Source organism: Erpetoichthys calabaricus, chromosome 8 (assembly GCF_900747795.2).
Source record: "Erpetoichthys calabaricus chromosome 8, fErpCal1.3, whole genome shotgun sequence".
In the NCBI taxonomy this organism is placed as follows: domain Eukaryota; kingdom Metazoa; phylum Chordata; class Cladistia; order Polypteriformes; family Polypteridae; genus Erpetoichthys; species Erpetoichthys calabaricus.
The window spans coordinates 142,879,984-142,900,009 of NC_041401.2; the positions used below are offsets into that span (position 1 = coordinate 142,879,984).

General features: G+C 37.1%; 1 protein-coding gene across 11 annotated transcripts in view; it reads left to right on the forward strand.

Annotated features, from left to right (window-relative positions):
• Positions 1-8,693: 8,693 nt before the first annotated feature.
• The window catches only part of LOC114656134 (poly(rC)-binding protein 3), a 366,542-nt gene continuing 355,209 nt past the window's right edge, over positions 8,694-20,026 (forward strand). For 4 of the 11 annotated variants that reach the window (XM_051931203.1, XM_051931199.1, XM_051931195.1 and 1 more), the window contains exon 1: positions 8,695-9,036. The gene's annotated coding sequence lies outside the window, so the exon portion shown is untranslated. Of the gene's footprint in view, positions 9,037-20,026 lie in introns of all 11 variants that reach the window. The other 7 variants (XM_028807555.2, XM_051931191.1, XM_051931196.1 and 4 more) reach the window with 3 other exon arrangements.

Here is a 20,026-nt window from a genome sequence, read left to right on the forward strand (position 1 = left end):
GGTTCGTTTAGTAATGGTGCTTTGTTTCTCATTTCTTATTTATGTTAGCGTGGTCGTGGGTCCGAATCCTGCTTTTTGTGTATGTTTCGTGTGCTATGTCCGTAGTCTGTCCCGTTTTGTGTCCAATGGGTTTGTGTGGCGCTCGCGTCTGACTTCTTTTTTTTTTTTTTTTGTGCTAGGGGGCGTTGCCTCATTTGTGTGTCGTGGGTCTCAATTCTCTTCTTTGTGTGTGTTCCGTTTCACGTCTGACTCCTTTTTTCTGTGTGCTATGGGCGCCTCATTTCTTATTTTACGTTGCTTTGCATCCGGTTTCCGTTGCTTGGAAGGGGGGTTTTGTGGGGGCGCTTGCGCAGTACGTCTTTTGCGGCTACGGCCCATGGCCGGATGTCCCTGCGTCCATCCGGTTTACCATTCTCGGTTAGTAATATGGATGGTTACAGGTAAGGGCAATGTTTGATTCAGGGAGTAACATTTCCATTGTTGCTCACCGATATGTTTTATCGCGACAATGACTTATAAAGACCAGCCTGAAATGTATACATGGGGAGGTCTGGTATTATAAATCCGCCTCCTGTGTGGTGACCGTGGACAACTCCATGAAATATTTAACCATGGCGGTTTTACTGGATCCTCCCTTTCCAGTTATACTGGGAAGAGATTGGTCAAATAATAATAGCAATATAAATATAACTGCTCCGGAGAAAAACTTGGGCTTAATAATGAATGGGAATATATCTATTCCGACTGCCTTCACGCTGTGTACGACAGCCAATAGTACACAGGCAGCTACCCAGTGTGATGGAGTGGAAGTCCCATCGACCTCTGCGGAAGTCAGATCGGTGACCGTTCGGACCGTACGGTTTGAAACTCCGCCCACTGAGGTCACACAGGGCTCTATACAAACAAAATCTTCACAATTTTTACTAATGCCATCCTCCTTTAAACGGGAGCAGTGAAACGATGATTCCGTAAAATTTGCTAGGAATGCAGTCGTTTCATTTAACGGACACTCGTCCGTTGATCCTTTACCACAAATGCCCTACTTTGTTCTTAATAACGAACTCTTGTATCGAGTGGCAGAACATGAGGGTGAGGTGAGGTCATTGCTCTTAGTACCACGTACTTATTGGCGGCAAGTATATGAACTGGCACATGCCCACCTTCTAGGTGCCCATTTGGGCACCAAAAAACACTGGAGAGAATTAAACTTCGATTTTATTGGCCAGGGATAAATGAGGAGGTCCGACAATTTTGTGCTTCATGTCCTGAATGCCAGCTTCGCCAGATTCCTAGGAGGGATCATGCTCCTATTGTCCCTCTTCCCCTTAATGGTATTCCTTTCGAATGAGTTGGTATCATCCTCGTAAGTCCATTAGAACCCTCCTTAAGAGGCCACAAATATATATTGGTCTTAGTTGATTTCCTGATTCCAGTGGCTGTTCCTTTGCGCTCAGCAGCGTCAAAAATCATCGCACAGGAACTAGTAGGGATATTTGCACATTTTGGGATCCCCAAAGAGGTTCTAATAGACCAAGGGACTCCGTACACTTCGGAGACATTCAGGGAGGTGGCTAAGTTACTCCAAATTAAACATCTAAAAACATCTGTCTATCATCTGCAAATGGACGGATTGGTCGAACGATTTAATCAGACTTTAAAACAGATGTTACATAAAGTAGTTAGCGAGGGCAGAAGAAACTGGGATTAGTAACTCCCCCTCATGTTATTTGCCTACCAGGAGGTACCACAGACCCCTACAGGGTTTTCTCCTTTTGAACTGTTATATGGAAGACAAAACTGAGGTCTATTGGATATGTTAAAAGAAGGTTGGGAAGAAGAGGTCCTTCCCTCCTCAAACATTTTGGAATATATCACCCAATTACACGATAGAATAGAAAAAATTAGATCCATATTAAAGGATAATTTAGAAAAGGCTCAAGCAGCACAGTAATAATATTATAATAGAAACACCACCATTCGGGAATTTGTTCCGGGTGACCGTGTAATGGTGCTTGTTCCCACTTTCCATTCCAAATAACTGGCACATTGGCAAGGCCTGTATGAAATTAAGGAAAGAAAAGGACTCATCGATTATTTGGTTAAACAACCCAATCACCGGCAGAGTGAGCGAGTATATCATATAAATCTGCTGAAACCGTGGAAGGACAGGGAAAATGATCCCTCCTCTGGCCATCCTCGGTCCCTTTTTGTAAAACATCAAATCCTTAATTTTGGACCCGATTTGACCTCGGAACAAAAATAGGAACTGGAAAAGGCCATCCTGTCTATTCTGGATGTGGTAAGTGAACTACCAGGTCGGACTACACTGATTGAGCATGACATTATCACTGACCCGGGAGTTATTGTCATAGAACACTCTTACAGGCTATGGAGGCAAAGAAAATGGAAGTAGAGCTGGAAATCAGATGTATGCTGAACCTGGGCATAATTGAAGAAAGTTATAGTCAATGGTTCAGTCCTATTGTCTTGGTTCCTAAACCTGATGGGTCGTGGAGGTTCTGCAATGACTTCCGATGTCTCAATCTGGTCTCTAAACTTGACGCATATCCGATGCTGTGAGTGGATGATCTACTTGATCGACTAGTAAATACGCAATTCCTAAATACTCTCGACATGACGAAAGGGTACTGGCAAATTTTTTTAACGGCTCCACCAAAGAAACAAATGCCTTTAGTATTCTGAGTGGGCATTGGCAGTACATAGTCCTTCCTTTTGGGTTGCACGGGGCACCAGCGACTTTCCAATGTCTGGTAGACACACTGTTAAGGCCCCACAATTCATTTAGTGAGCCTATTTGGATGACGAAGTCCGGTATGTGGAAGGAACATATACTGCAGGTGAAAACGGTGCTCGCTACACTAGCATGAGCTGGGCATGCATTAATCCCAAGAAATGTTTCTTCGGACTAAGGGAAGCCAAATATTTAGGCTATCTGGTGGGTGGGGGTACTGTTAAACCACAATGCTTTAAAGTTGATGCCATTACTAAGCGACCCCATCTGGTGACTAAGTGGCAGGTACAAGCTTTCCTGGGTTTAGCGGGGGTACTACCGCCGTTTTGTGCCTTGTTTCTCAGAGATCGCTTTGCCCTTAACTAATTTGACAAAAAAAATGGGCACCTTTGAAAGTGATATGGGATGAATTAACTGAAGTTGCATTCAGTGACCTAAAAATGGCCCTAACAACACCAACTATTTTGAAATCTCCTAACTTTTCTTTTCCTTTAATCCTCCAGATAGATGCATCGGACACAGGACTGGGTGCCGTGCTGAGCCAATGCATCGACGGGGCTGAACACCCCGTTATGTACCTCAGCCGGAAACTGTTAGACCAGGAGGGAAGGTATGCTGCGGTGGAGCATGAATCCTTGGTGATTAAGTGGGCTATAACTCAGTTATGGTACTACCTATTGGGACGCGAGTTTACATTGATGACGGATTATGCTGCCCTTCAGTTAATGTCCATACATCGTGAGTCTAACCCCAGGTTCACTAGGTGGTTTTTAGATTTTTAACCTTATCAGTTTAATGTCATTTATTGTAAAGGCTCCTTGCAAGCCAAAGCAGATGCCCTCTCCCGTGTTTGCGACCTCTCGATGCAGGCCGCCCGGCCTGATGGGTCTGGGCTGAGGCGGGGGGTCATGACACACACGTGTTCTTAGTAGGCAGTCAGCGTATGCGGTAATAGTGTCTCTCTCTTTCTTTTCATCAGACATAAAGAAGAAAAATGAACGCTTACTTCTGGGTTCCAAAAATGGCCACCAAAAATGTCACATCCGGCCCTTCCATATGACACTACTATTGGCTCCTTCTGATGACATCACTACTGTTACCTCATCACTACCAGTCCACCTTTGATAACGTCGTATCTGTCCCACAGTTTCGATGTCATCTCCTGTCAACTCACTTCTCCATTTTGCCCTCTGTATAAAAACGCCATCTTCTGTTGTAACGATACAAATGTGATACATGTTTTTGATCACTGCAAATGTCTTTGTGTTTTTCTTTGTCCAATGGACATTATACGGGGATGGTCCCCAAATCTTTTTTCTTTGTGGAAGCCTTTTTACTCCTTAAGAAAACTTATTACAATGTCCTTGTTTTCCGAATTCATGATGTCCTAGAAATAATGAGTCACGGACATTATACATGCCATGGAACCTTTTGCTTCTAATTCAACCTGCAATTAGCACTTAGGATGTTGTACAAAAAAGGAGTGGATGTGAAGTGATTTTTTAATTGAATAAAGGCTTGCTGAGCATCATCTAATCAAACAAATGGCTTAGTTTATTTCTTAGAAAGTTAAGTAATTCTATACCTAACAAGTAATGAAACTTCTGATTATTTGTATACTGTACATTATTTCACAAAAATATTGAATTTTGGTCATGTATTAATATGCTTTGATCTCTGCTACTATAAAGGCTTTTATCTTATGGAGCTCTCAGTTCTTTATTAGAAATTCCATACATGAGAAGTTTAACTAAGGCTTTGTATAATGCTTTTTTAAATTTATTAAGTTGCATTCCTTTTAAAATTCGATCCTTACAGGATCCTTATATTGAGCAAATCATAGGAAGAAAGAAGGATGCCAACAATAAATAAACTAAAACAAAAACTTCTAATATATCTGGAAAGATGTAATATTCAAATGACTGAAAAACTGCAGTAGCATTTGTGTATCAACCTGGTATAAAGTATTTATAACTTCTGGAAGAAATTCTAATCCAGAAAGAATTCCACCCTCCTTTAAGTAAAAGACCTGAGCAGCAGGTTAATTGCTCAGTTGCATTTTGTATGTGGTAGTAATTGGCATTTTTTTCCTGGAATGCATTGGAAATCCCAAGGTAATAACTGATAATGGCTGATTTAATACATTTTTAGATGTGTTTCTAAAACAAGAAGAACACCAGTAAATTTGGTCTTTCTTTTCCCAGTCATAAACAATATTATGTTGAGAAAACCTAAAATCCAACCAACAAGTTATCTAAGAGGTACAGCAAGTGTAAAAGCGCATCTTTCATTCTGATTGGTGTTTTAGCTTTATTTATACTGCTTAATTCCAATAGGCTCCCAACAACAGCGTGTAAGTGGATTTTTACTGACAAATCAAACATTTTAATTTTGAATTATTGAAGCAATCAAGGTTTCATAAAATTTTCAACAGATACTTAAAATAATGTAATTATTATTTGTAATAAATAAGGTAATTAATTGTATGGAAATAAATAGAATTTTTCCATCATAAAATTGAAGAAATATGTTCAACATTCTGACCAGTGAGCCCTTTAGTATAGAGTTAAATAGCAATGAAACAATACTGTAAAGGCAGTCTTTGAAATTTCATATGCATATGTTACCGTTTGAAGATCAAATATCAGACAAAATTGCCTTAAAAACCCAACAAATATTCTGGTCTTTTGAATAATGCTGTTGATGGGTTATCTGAAGTTCTTTCATTATTTAAACTGGTACTGACTTTTGTAGTTCTTCTATTTCTTTTAACAACTGTTAAATTAATGATTAAAATCCATAGTTCAGAAACCTCCTGGAAAAGATTTTCAACCATCAAATCATCCATTTTTAAATGTTATTTTCATTACTTCTCTGAACAACAAAAACATCCTTTCATAAAAAGAGTGTTTCTTTTGTGATTTTATTATTTTTTGAAAGGTCACAGAGATAAGTACAAACATATCACAGGGAACAGTTGATGAATCTAGAAAATTTTGGTATATGGGGCACAGCTAAAATTCATTGTGAAAGAACCAAAAATGAATACCTGAGAATCTAGCTAAGAATATTTTCTATTATTCTTTGATTTGAGAGTTCTTTTTTAATTTTTGTGTAAAGAAAGGACCATGCTTGTGCAGTTTCTTCTGGCTTTTAAACACATATCTGAAGCATCATCAGTTAATATAACAAGTTACTGTCCTGGTATATAAAATGTAAACATAAAACATTCTGCAGCATGATGCCATCCATGTGGTGATAAACACAAGAACAGAAACAAGAAAATGAGTTTAAAAAAAATGAAAAAATTCTGAGAACAGCACCATATTGCGTTTACCCTGCTGAAGGTACTGGCAACATACAAGTTTATTTCTTTCATTTGGTGAATACTATAAAATACCAGCTATAATAACTGTGTCTTATTTCATTACCCATTATTATGCACTGATTTTAATGTATAGTATTATAGCAGCACTTTTCTATTTATATACGGTATTTTAAATCTTTGTTTAAAAGTACTATAGCAAAACATTGTTAGATACTCCATCAGTGATATGCTGCCAGACAGTGATGTAGGGGCTCTTGCTTTGAGCTACTTAAAGTCATACCATAAGACCTACAGTTAAAAGCAGTATATTCTTCAATGTACATAAATGTCTCTTTAGGGTTAAAATTCTCTCTCATTTTAGAGAATCACACTGACAATTTAGGAAGTACAGAAGTAGCAATTTTGAAGGAAGAAGGAGTGAAGGGTATGAGTGGTGCAGCTGGACAGGCAGTAAAAAAGAAACACATTGCCATTCTTCAGTAGTTCTGTTCATATAATTTGTTACACAGCATTGACAAGGACATCATGGAAACAAGTTAAAATTGTCAACATCCAGGGCACTATAAATGGCACATTTTACTGACATATTTCAATCTGACTAGTCTACACTATAGCTGCAAAACCTTAGCAGCTTTTAAATCATATAAAAATAAAATATAATGTGTAATTCATGACACTGGGCTACTTTATTCCATGTTTCTAAATTTTGGGAATTTTAAAGTAAGTTATAATGTACAATATTATGTTTGCCACTAAAAACTGCATTGTTTGGTGTAGTTTTGAAGGATTATTCTACATTATGTGCTAAAATCCTTCCATTTGTATTAAAAGCTGAGTTTTTCATAGACACCTAAATTCTGTGTACGGATGTCTTTGTTCTTCATGTTTTTTTTAATTTATTTTTTTTTTGCAAAATTACAGATTTCACATTTGATCATACAGTGAGGACTGCTTTCTTCTTGTGACTCACAAACAATAGAGAGGACAGCTAGTAATTTGAAGAAAATCAAAAAATTCTTGGTCGTTTTAAATAAAAAATAAACAAATACAGAGTTGTGGCATGCAATGGCACTTCTTTCTTATACGTTTGACACATAAAGATTTAGTATTGTTTCCAAAAGTAGCAGAAATGATGGGGCATTTTGGAGGAGATTTGGGAGCCACCTCATTAAAAAAAAATCTGTACTTATTTTATTTTTAAAACACTGGCTAAGTCTTACAACATTTTAGGCTGTAAATATCTGCAGGAATAATCTGTATTTCCAAACGTTACAAGGCAGTTTTTAGCATTGCTCATAGTAGGATGATGTCGTTGTCATTTTTTGAAAGTACATAAACTCACAACTTTTTTGTTTTTAAAAGATTTAAAAATATGGCAAGAGTAAAGATGAATTCACACAAGAAAATTATTATTATTATTAAGTATACTGTATCTAATAAATCTTTCTCACATACATCCTGTGGATTAATTAGTGGCTACACATCGAGAAACTTTGACAACACAATTAAGTGAATGAGACAGCTTATTATCCAGCTCACTTTAGTATACCTCTGGGTTCGCTTCCCGGGTCCTCCCTGCGTGGAGTTTGCATGTTCTCCCCGTGTTTGCGTGGGTTTCGTCCCACAGTCCAAATACATGCAGGTCAGGTGCATTGGCGATCCCAAATTGTCCCTAGTGTGTGCTTGCTGTGTGTGTCCTGCGGTGGTCTGGCGCCCTACCCGGGATTTGTTCCTGCCTTGCGCCCTGTGTTGGCTGGGATTGGCTCCAGCAGACCCCCGTGACTCTGTCTTAGGCGATAGCGGCTTGGAAAATGATTGACTGACTTTAGTATACCTGACTAATGCTGCCACAAAGAAATGTACGGTATAACATATCCATAAGCAGCAAAGTAAATAAACTCCATGCGTTATTTCTTTATAGAATTGATTGGCGAAAGTAAATAATTAAATAATCACTCCGAGAAATGTAAATACTAATAAAATGTAAAAGATGTATTACGAAGGTTACACATAATCGTTAACTACTTCGAACAATGAACTATGTGTTTATACTTCTAACAGCAGTTCTTGTCTGCAGCTTTGGCTTTCAACAGAAACTGCCAAGTTTTTCATTCCCAAGTTTCAAATGAAAGTTGCCCAGGATAACTGGAAAACGACTTCTAACAGCGCACCTGGATCACTCTCCAAAATACTCCCTCGTCCTGGCAGCAATCCACCTACAGTGCATGCCTACCACTTCTCTCAAGAGTCAAAGCCGACAGTTTCCTTGCACAGAGGAAAAACGCCACATGATAACTACATTTCTTTTTATATCCTTCACAAACGAACGGCAAGGAGTTTTCACGCTTGCAGCAAAATGTCAAGTTTTTTTTTTTTTTTGCTGGCTCAAGCGTTTCTCCTAGTCTAAGTACTCAGATGTTGCAAATGTTTCTTAATCACTCTTAAGTTACCATTCAAATGCATCACTATTTTGAGTGAGCACGAGTGGGTGGGGCATTAAGGCTAATCGAGGTTTCTGGATTGGCTCGGAGACATACTTGTGCGCAAACCATGAACACCCTCTCTGCCCTTATTGGTTGACTTTTGCTACAAATCGTTAGCTGCGATTGGTCGAGTGGGATACTGGGCGGTGTGCATTGCCTCCACCCGGGTTCTGCTCGGTGTTTCTTCTCGCTCTACTCCCATTAGTTGAGTGATTGCAGGTGTTGTGTGTTTGTGTTTACTGTTAGGAAGAAAGAGATGTGAGAGAGAGAGAAAAAAATACTGACAGTGAGAGAAAGAATACAAGACTTTCCATCCTCCCCTCGAGCTTTCCCATTTCCTTGTTCCCTGTCATTCCTTCCTCCCTCCTCGACCAGCCAGCTGAACTTGAACAAACGTACACCTTTCGGACCCTCCGCCCGTAACCCCTGGGACTCTCCCTTATTTTCCATCCTTTCTTCTCATCGTTTTTCAGGTAAGGCTGATTAACTGTGATTGTGTAAAGGGGACGTCTTTCTCAACAAAAATCTTCCTAAGAATGGCATGACAGAGCATTGTAGGAGCATAGGGCGGTATGCGGTAATCGAGACCGTCTTCTCCGTTGGGTTTGAATAAAACTCTTGAGGTCCGAAAGGAACTCAAGAACAAGTTCAAATTTATTGAAGTCCAGAATGTTGCCAATAAGCTAAGCTATAAAGCAGAGGTAAAATATGTGTTGTATATCAGGTTTCACTTCAGATTTATATTATGTTATTCCTGAATTATTTATAAATAAACTGCAACATGATTGATATTTAAAGACATAATGGGAGTTATTTTTGCCATTGCTGACGAGGGCTAAAATAATCATATTGTACTTCGCTGTAGTAATATTGCAGTCTGCAAATTCTGTTCTGGCCATCATCCAAGAACTAAGACACGGGGCTTTAGAAGATTAAGGGGGGGGGGAGTCTAAACAATAAAAGGGCTAAACTTTGCAATCCTAAGACTTTACAATTTCTAGGACTTTATAAAATATACAGTTAACGTGAGCATTTAAGTGTAGAGTGGGCTGCAATTTAAAAAAAAAAAAAAAAAAAAAAAGCTATTTTGAGATAAGAAATAGAAAACATGACAATAAAAACTTACACATGCATCAGTAAGCTGGGTAAGCAGGAGAAACTGTACTACACACATTCAGGACCAGGGGTGGACTAAGAGAGGAAAATCACTGCCTCTGCCGTTTCAGTCAAATACTGTGGTGTTTTTGATGACGCATCCCTACATAAAGGCATTTTTTGTGCATATGTACAGCAGTGCATAAAGTAACAAGTATGTTTTTAACAATAAAAAAGGGCAACTCAGTCATAAACTAGTTTTGATGTTGTCAGCCTCCCAGTATCATTTTTTTTCATCATCTTCACTGCGTTCTTGGTAATAACTCTCCCTGCGATTTTAGAAATAGGATGAAGCCAAACTAATCAGTGAAGCAGATTGGCAATGTCATAAAAAATGCAGAATTTGCAGTTTTCTTATAGTTGTACATTGTATGATCACAACTGGCTAATAATCAGTAATATCATGTAAGTCAAATAATGCACCGCCAATCCTTCTAGATTCTTCCTAATTATTTAGGAAATAATAATAAATTAAGGGTTCTGTTAAATCCTGTTAGAGGTCCCAGAGTTTCTATTGTAGTCATCCAACAATGCCATACTGCTGTAAAGTGCAAAGATTATGTCTTTGCAGGAATTCAACTCTCTTGCTTTTAGACTGGGGAGATGCTGTTGCCTATGTTAAGTTACCCTCCATTACCCCATCCTTGGAGTATCGACCCATATTCACATGTTTCTATTATCTGAAGTACATTAAGTACAATATTAACAGCAAGAAATATGTATTTAAACATATTTTAAAAATCTTCTGGGAGCATTCAATTTTGTGTGCATTTTTCAAAATATTTTGAAGTGCAATAATGATGTAAGGGGCATTTAGGTGGCACAGTATCTAACACTCATACCTCCAGGGACTTGTGTTAATTAGCTGAGGTTTGCACATTATCCTTGTGGGTGGTCATATGAGTTTTCTCTGCCTTGTCAAATTTCCTTACACATTCCAAAGATAGGAATGTTACCTTAACTGAGGATGATAGATTGTAATGTTATAAGTGTGTGTGCGAGTGATACACTGGTTTTTCACTGAAAGCTAATTTTTGACCTTTTAATGGTAAACTTATTGTTTTGTGTAGCCTATTACAAAACAAGAAACTTCTTTTCGTGTTGAAAAATGTCTCCTTTTATTCCTGTTTAACAAGTTATAATTATTCAGAGTGAAATTACTTGGTAATAAACTACAAGGCCCTTAAATGTTGCCAGTTTACCACATTTTATAAATTTATCCACTTATTTTTATTTTATATCACTTCTTGGTTGGGCCTGGGTTTATTCTGGACTGGAATGAGTTCTTTGTGGAATTTGCACAACCCTTCCAACTCTTAAGTCAGCTGGCAACTCAGAATTGATTTGATATACAGTACCTGTAAATGTTGCAGGCAACTGTTTTTCGCTTCAGGCTGGCTTGCTTTTTTAAATATATTAAAAAAAAATCTTGCTTAAAATTTAAACATTCTAATGGTAAAAAAAATGCAATAAAATATCTTCAGAGAAAGTTTAATGTAAACTTTTTAATGCAGCAGTTCAGTGCTTATAGTAACTTTTTAAGACTGTTCTCCTTTCTTGATTTCGTTTTTTTGGTTAACCCATATAAGCAGGTCTATTTTAACACCATTGGAGCTCCTGAATTTCTGAGTTCTATTACAACTAATGACAGTTGCATTGTCACCCTATCTTGTGATCTGTCATTTTACAAGATTAAAGAGGTGGAGCAGTTCAGGTTTAAATATGAGCAGCACAAGGCTATTATTAAGTGCATTCACTCAAAACACAATCTAAAATAATCCTTTAGAAATGTTAGTATAAAGCATCTTTTCAAGAAATGCACATATCAGAAAATGATCTTTGAGAATTAATTGATTACTCAATTCAAAATAATATAACTCGCCCATTTCTTGAGTTGTAATTCTTGATATTCTTTTTGCATTGTGGTTGTAATTAATAGTGTAACCTAAGCACCCATTCCACAATTATGCAATAAAACATGAACATTCCAATTAATAAATGTGGATAAAGAGGAGTATGTTTCTCTTTCTAATAGGAGTTTCTGTAGATAGATAGATACTTTATTAATCCCAAGGGGAAATTCACAAATTCACTGTAAGACATATAGGGAAGGATTAACAAATGTAGGGCACAAAAAAAATTATGGTTACAGGATAAAACAGATAATGAATGTCCCAATGAGCCTTTCTAAATTAGTATACTTCTCTAACCTGTGTGGTGTGCACAGCATTTATTGCTAAACATACACTAAAATCTTAAGCCTCTTTTACCAATACTTTCTTGGCAGTTTTGTTGTGCATTAAGCAACATCAACAGGTCTTGCAACATGCTTAAAAAATGGATTGGGGAGAAGAGCTCATCCAGTGAACAGATATAATTTGCTAAAATAGTGGAAGGCTAAGTATGAAGGCTATGCTGACTCTAATGTACTGTACAGTGTGTGTGTGTGTATGTGTGTGTGTGTGTGTGTGTGTGTGTGTGTGTGTGTGTGTGTGTATATATATATATATATATATATATATATATATGTGTTTAGCAAGTAGTTAGGTAAGCCTTTTGCGTTTATGTAAAACTTTCTCCAGGCAGCATGGGGGTAAAATTGCTAATGTTACTGCCTCACAGATCCAACATTCTGATTTTGAATTTGCTGCTGTCTGTGGATAATCTGCACTTTCTTCCTCTCTGGAGTTTCCTCTGGGAACTCCAGTTTTTCATAGTTTAGGATAATTAGGTATAGGCATATGGTCAGTTAAGTTCAGAGGATATTTCTAATAGACTCATTTATTTAGGAAAAATATAGACTTTCTTTGAGGGGATGGTGTACATTTTCTTTTGCATCACATCCAAATTCAATTAACAAATAATGTATTTAAACATCGATAAGTTAGTTACCTTTACTTTGTCTTTAAGTGCTTGTTCAGTGCAGTATTTAAGTGAGAGAGAAGAACGAGTGGTACGACTGTGCTATTTTTGTATGCTTGATTAATAATAATAATGATCACCAGAACCTCCAAATCACCATACACCAGTGACAGTCAAAGCACTGTCTTGGTTCCCTAAAACACTTAACTGTGGATGTCATTCATAGTTGTCAAATAGGTAGCAATACAGTATAGTTTTTAGTAGCTGCTATGAAAATACTACTACAGTATGTTAATGGATATTAAGATGGCTGACCCTGCGCTCTGACCCCAAGGGGTATGCGAAAAAACTAACAAACACTGTTGTAAGTCGCTCTGGATAAGAGCGTCTGCTAAATGATGTAAATGTAAATGTAAGATTATAAGCCCCAAGTGCTTAAATTTGCTTCGTAGCAGCACCTGTGGTCTATTTAAGATTCAAAACTGCAGTGGCATAAAACATAGCCAGTTAATTTCTAACTGTATTCTCTGAATCATTTATGCATATACCTTTTGATGTTTTTTGTTCTGTGACCTTTTAAGTTTTAAATTACTGGCTTTTGCACATTTTATTTTGTTCTAGAATTTTTGGATTTGTGGTTTTGTAGTTTTAAGATTTTAGGTTTTTGGTTGTTGTACCTTTTTGATTTAATCATTTTTTTTCCTTAGTTTTATTTTTTTACTACTATATTGCTTTGTGTTTGTATATTTTACGATTTTTGGCTTCTGTATTTGGATTCTTTATTGTTGAATTTTTTTTTTAATTTTGAATTTTGTAACTACTTTTTAAAAACATCTTTAACTTTGTCAATTAAGATTTGTTGTGGCCAGGGATTTTCACTTTTTGGTATTCATTTCAAGATTATTCATAACGACTACAGTAGGTCTTCTCCTGCTTGCTTAAACATCCATAGTTGTTAGCAATGACCTTGGAGTTCCAATAAACTTTCCATTTTAATAATTACTTTAACTGTGTTCTAAATAAGTAATCTTCTCCCCCCCCCTCTTCTTTAAATAATATGAATCTGAGGGATTTTTTTAATGGTTAATATCTTTAGAGCATTTCTTTCCTTGCTGTGCAGTTGGATTTTTTTGTAGTGTCTCTTTAGGAGGGTTACAGCAATGTGTTCCATAATAAACAATCCCTAATAGTACTATGACTATATCCTTACTATTTCCTTTATGTTTTAATTTCCATGCTCCACCATACTAAATGGTGCATGCTTCAAAAAACACGTTTAGTAGAATATTGCTATTTGTTTTTTTGTTTAAAACTGACTGAATTTTGTCTCTAAGATTTGTTGTCATGCAGATGCCCTGTATATTGTCCACAAGCATCATTTGATTTACTGTCTTGTTTCCTGATTTTAGGATGCCTTATGACCAGATACTTTTTTCCATTTGATTAGTTCTTTATTACCAAAACTTGTCCCTTGAAATTTCTTGCCTAAAGTAAAGACCTCCTATGATCCTGATTTTCTGACAATCTTTGCATAACCTAATGTCTAATCTGTCCTATGTGGCAGGATCTTTTTATTAATGGTAGTCAAAATTCAAACCATAGTAGGATTTCATTCCCATTTCACTGATGCAATGTTGAGGATGGTCATTTGCTTTTGTTCAGGTAGACTTTTTATCATTTTATTTTTTTCTCTAGTCTCAAACTCCCCCAGAAGATTACTGAATGTTTTTCTCTTCCTCTCTTGTTAACTGTTCTTACATTTTACTACCTTGTGCTACTTTACATTACTTTTTACTTAATTTCCTTGCCACAATTATGAATCTTAAGAACCTGAACACTTTTTTTAAGAACTTGTGAATCAAGATATTCAACAATCTTTTTTTGAATCAGTATGTATATGATGCACAAAATATATTTGTAAATATGGGAAGCATTGTGATCCTGTTTTCATGGGAAGGATGCTCTGTGTATGAATAAAATGTATTTTCCCATCAGAAAATAAGTAGTTGTCTACAGAAGTTAATTATGTGATGTAAACTAATGATAAATGAAAATAAGTTGTTGGGGGGGGTTGCAATGTGGAAAACTTGTTTATTTGTCCACAAAATGCTGGGAAGAAGGAATGGTCTATCTATTTGTATGAGCTCAGGTAGTCAATTGCCACTTTTCTTTAGAGTTAATCTTGGGTTAGACTGGAAGAGGTAGGGTTGGAAGCATGGTGATGACATTATAATTTTTATGTTTCTGGACAGTGGTTTTCTATGCTTTTGTGGAAGTGGAAATGTGTCCTCAACTGTGCCACTACAAACTTGTTCACTCTGGTTTAACCCAGAAACAATCCCCGTAAAAGACTCGCCTGACGATGTGTATATCTGTTATCCGTTACTTTAAGTTTTCCTTATGAAAATTTCTAAATTGTTGCATATAGGTTGAGCCTATCATTTGATAATGTGCTGTGCCATGGTTTTGCAAATAGTTTAATTATTACAATGTAAAGGTTTCAAAGGTAGGTATTCGAACATTGTTTCAGTATAAATATTTTTTAAATTTATATCAATTTAATGTTTAAATGATTGTTAAAAGCATACTGTTAAGCACAGAATTAACAGTAATATAATTTGTATGTCTACTTTTGGCTATTGACATGCTTACCGGTTATGTCTAGGTATTTTTATTGTAAGGTTTACAATAAATACCACTTCATGAGTGAACAGGTTAGAATTTGTTTTGCAGGCAAAGCTATTACAGGAAATTCTTCCTTTCCTGTCATTAAAATGCATGCTTAGATGTTAATGGGGAACTGGATTAAGACCCACACAGTTAATAATGAGCTGTTAATCACAAACCTGCAATTTCTTCTGACATCACTTCTGCTGCTCTGCAAGTACATTGCTTTCCTTAGAGTATGCATGGATAAGCTGATTAAGCAAGATCTTATTATTTTTAAGCCATTGGTCTTAGGAGGTAAAAGTTCAGTTAAAGTAAAGAATGTATGTAGGCTCATACTCTGGATGTTGCAAAAAGAAATCTTGGCACATCAAATTAACTAAGGTCTGTATGAGTAAATAATAGTAGTCTGGGTTCTGAGCATTCAGCAGAATTTTTTTTTTTTTTAAAACTATGCTAAAGAGTGTCCAGCATTATAGTGTAGTTAAAAGACATGAGGAGAAGCAGGGGTTTGCCAGATGGTAAATTTACTACACTGTATGTGTCTGAAGTCTTGAAGCATAGTTCATAGATGGGTTTGAATTTTCTTATAAGCATGGTCACCTGTATTCAAATCCCCCCGATGTTTGTTTACTTTTTCTTAAAAAAAAAAAAAAAAAAAATTCTCTGTAAATTACTTTTAACTTTCTGTTTCTGCATCAGCTTTTTTTCTTGAGCTCTTGCAAGCATATACATTCACACATTATTGGTCTGTAGAACACATTTCCTGGATGCTCCCATATGTCTCTAATCTGTTACTGTGAACATGTTTTTGAGTATGATTTCTTGGGTCTTTGGTGAGGACCAGAAATCTCTCCATGGTGTAATGGTCCAACTTTTAAAATCTAAAGTCTTGCATAACCTGTATGTAGCTGCAAATCTTTTCAAAACCTTGCTCTATAATCAACATAATTTTTTGGGAAAAATTTTCTGTGTGGCGCACAAAAGGACAAAGGTTCAAGTCTTGAGTCCTGATGCTTCATGTCTTCCTATATGGTTACGAGACATGGATGCTATCCAGTGACCTGAGGAAAAAGAGACTGGACTCCTGGGTCTCTTCAGAGAATCCTTGGGAACCGCTGTTTTGACTGTGTGTCAAATGAAAGGTTGCTCACAGAATCCCAAATAAGACACATTACCTGCATTGTGAGGTTGCATCAGTTACGGCACTATGGCCATGTGGTGCGATTCCCCCAGGTGTGATCCGGCTCACAGGATCCTCATTGTGGAGGACCTGAGCGGCTGGACCAGGCCAAGGGGATGCCCACGTAACACCTGGCAGCGACAGATAGGCAGTCATTTCTGGAGGATGGGACTAGACCACGTGTCTGCTTGGGGGGTTGCCAATCGGGATCCTGAGCTGTTTTGTTGTGTGGTGGGTGCGGCAACGCACTGTGCCGGTGCATTCTCCCCAGCCTGACCTGACCTGACCTTCAAGCGCCAAATTTACTGAGATACAAGCACTAATCTCATAAATACTAATTGTCTGCACTTTCTTGGATGATTTTATACCTCATCTATCCGGGAGATCGCTACAGTGCCTATTATAAGTATAACTAAAAACCCATCTATTCATTTTCTGATTCATTATTGGATTGGTGGAAGCCTCAGGCTATCTTGGCAATTAATAGTAGACAGGAACTACATCTGAAAGTAGTGTCAATTGCAAGGCACACATTCTTGTACATAAAGTTACTCTGTACTAGGGATACAAAACATAAGTGTAAATTCTGAAGGCTTCACTGTGAATCCTATTTTCTGTTCTTTTGTTTTTCTTTTAAATATTTTCAGTGGACTTGTATTTAATTTACATTGATTTCATTGTCCTTGCATTTTCATATTGAAACAAATGGATATAAGAATGGGTAAGGGTATTTTTTCTAAACCTAATGCCCGTAGAATCTTTGTCCCATAGTGGACAAATTAGAAGCCCTCTAGCAATTGGTGTCGGTATTTTAAGGCCGATAAGTGACTTTGGTTCTTGTGTACATAAATGTGGGCCACCGTAGCCATAATATGCATGTTCGTGAAACTGTTTTTGTAGTTGATTTATGAAGACCATGGAACCCCATTGGAGGAGCATCTTCATATTCATATATTTTTGTATATGTAAACATCTGTTTACATTTCTCAGGTTATTTTTGTTGATAAGGTTTGAAGTCTAGAAAATTATTGAATGCCAAATACCTACTCTTTATAAAGTTAAACAGATTGTGTTTTATAAAGTATTTACAATTCTGAATGCCACTAGAATGCTGAGCCAATATAAAGTCAAAGTGAACTTTATTGTCATCTCAACCATATACTAGTATACATAATAAAATTTTGGTTCATTTAAGTATATAAAACACTGCAAGAAATTATTTTAAACTGCAAGGATTTATAGTTAACAAATGTATTGCCACTCCGATTTAAATAAAAGTGGTATTTTTTAGAGAAGGGCAAGTTTGAGCATAAAGTTCAAGAAAAGTAATTTGCAATTCAGTGTCTAACACTTCCCAGACACAAGCTGTTCTTGCTGAATTCTATTTAACAAATCCAGTCACTGCTTGCTCTTTTTCTTGTTAATTGACATTTCTGATTAACTAAACCTAAATAGTTCTTCAGCTGCACCTAATGGATTTTTTTTATAAGTTCATGCATATTCTGGCATGGTTATGGTAAACAGGAATTCAGTTAAGTATTTTTCAAACTGATGTTGCAGAATAAGATGTCGAGCTTCCTTGTAATATACATATCATTGTGATTTATATGCATGTGTCTTTGTCTGTGGGGGAAAAAAAACATGGTTGAGTGGCAGAGGTTTAAATCCCTAACCAGAAATGGAAAACAGTCAAGTGTCGATCACATGAGCATTCTTAATCTGGCTTGGCAAGAATCAGAACCTTAAAGGCAAAACCTTAAATTCTTAAGCTTTTTATTTATTATGAACCAAAAGAAAATATTTCCTTTTTAAAATGATTAACCATTAATTAAGTTGATGACTGCAGCATCTCAAATTGTCACATGTACAGCAAAATCACTACACAATAGTGTATTTAAAAAACAAGCACAATGCTAATGTGAATATTATAAATGATAATAAAACAATGTTAAACATAAGTATTTTAGACAATCAAAAAATGAAAAAATATAACACATGTTCAAAAATGGTCTCCGACATCTGTAGATCTTGACATTGTTTCAAATAAATATATCAAGTTTATATAAAATGTATGTTCCCATTCTCCTCTGTTATACCTCAAAGGTCCATGTTTGAACTGTTTTCTGGTTTTATCATTAGGACTTTTGCCAACATATCTGCAACTTTCCACACTTAATCAAAACAGTACTGCATTTTATGGGACCTCCAACTTCTCTTTGCCAGGATAATTTGTGTCTCTTGTAAATGCATTGCTGCAATATGTTCCTAATTGCTTTGCCTAACAATGTTTTTGGATTATCTACCTTTATTGTGGTGCCTACTCTGTTTAATCTCTACCCAAGTCTGTCTTTAAGAACCTGTCATATATCACGTAGTTTAAAGAACTGATACCACTCGCGTACGCTCTCTCAATTTCAGATCTGCTTTATGGAAATTAAAGCTCCATTAATTATGATTAATTTTTGACCAAAGATTGAGTAATTATAGAAATCAAATATTTCCCCTGGAATTCCAGGTAAAATAGGTATACTACTCAGAAAAAATTGAGCTAGCATGATTTTTTGCCCCCATTAAATTTTTTTTTTTTGTGTGTGTGTGTGTTTTCTACTGGATGCTGTAGTATTCCTTCCATATCACAAAGAAATGCAAGTTTTGATAGGTGATTCCAAATCTGATTTTTTTTTTTTTATATATAATTTTTTTTTTTTTTTTTTGTGGAATATGGCTGGCCATTCATCTCGGCCAATACCTAAAGGCCGCCAGATGGAGCCCTCTCTGCAGCATGGAGGTGCCCCGGATGCCAGCAGGGAATCATGAACAATGGAGTCTCTATTCACAACCCTGCTGGATACCGTGGGGGCCGCCAGAGGATGCTACAGGGAGGCTCAAAGACTTGTATTTTCCCTATAACCCGGAAATACATCTTAGTCACAGCGACAGAGGAAATGACATACTTCCAGGATGAAGAGGAGGAGTTTTCACCTGACCCGGAAGTGCTGGGTAATCACATGGACTGAAGGATCAGAAGCACATCCAGGTCAAGGACTTTAAAAGGACGATGGGAAACCCCAGCAGATGGAGCGGAGTCGGGAGGAAGGATGACAATGCGTCTGAGAGTGGACGATTGATTATTGTATTGATTTATAGTATGGTGGAGTGGAGGGTGCTTGGTGCACATTATTGTCTAAATAAAATAAGTTATTGGACTTTTGTCTTGTGTCTGGCGTCTGATCTGAGGATTCAAGGGGACGACAGCGCTCCCTAATATATATAATTATATATAATATGGCGGCACAGTGGCGCGGTGGTAGCTCTGCTGCCTCGCAGTTAGGAGACCTGGGTTCACTTCCCGGGTCCTCCCTGTGTGGTTTGCGCATGTTCTCTCTGTGTCTGTGTGGGTTTCCTCCCACAGTCCAAAGGTATGCAGGTTAAGTGTATTGGTGATTCTAAATTGGCCCTAGTGTGTGCTTGGTGTGTGGATGTGTTTGTGTGTGTCCTGCGGTGGGTTGGCACCCTGCCCGGGATTGGTTCCTGCCTTGTGCCCTGTGTTGGCTGGGATTGGCTCCAGCAGACCCCGTGACCCTGTGTTTGGATTC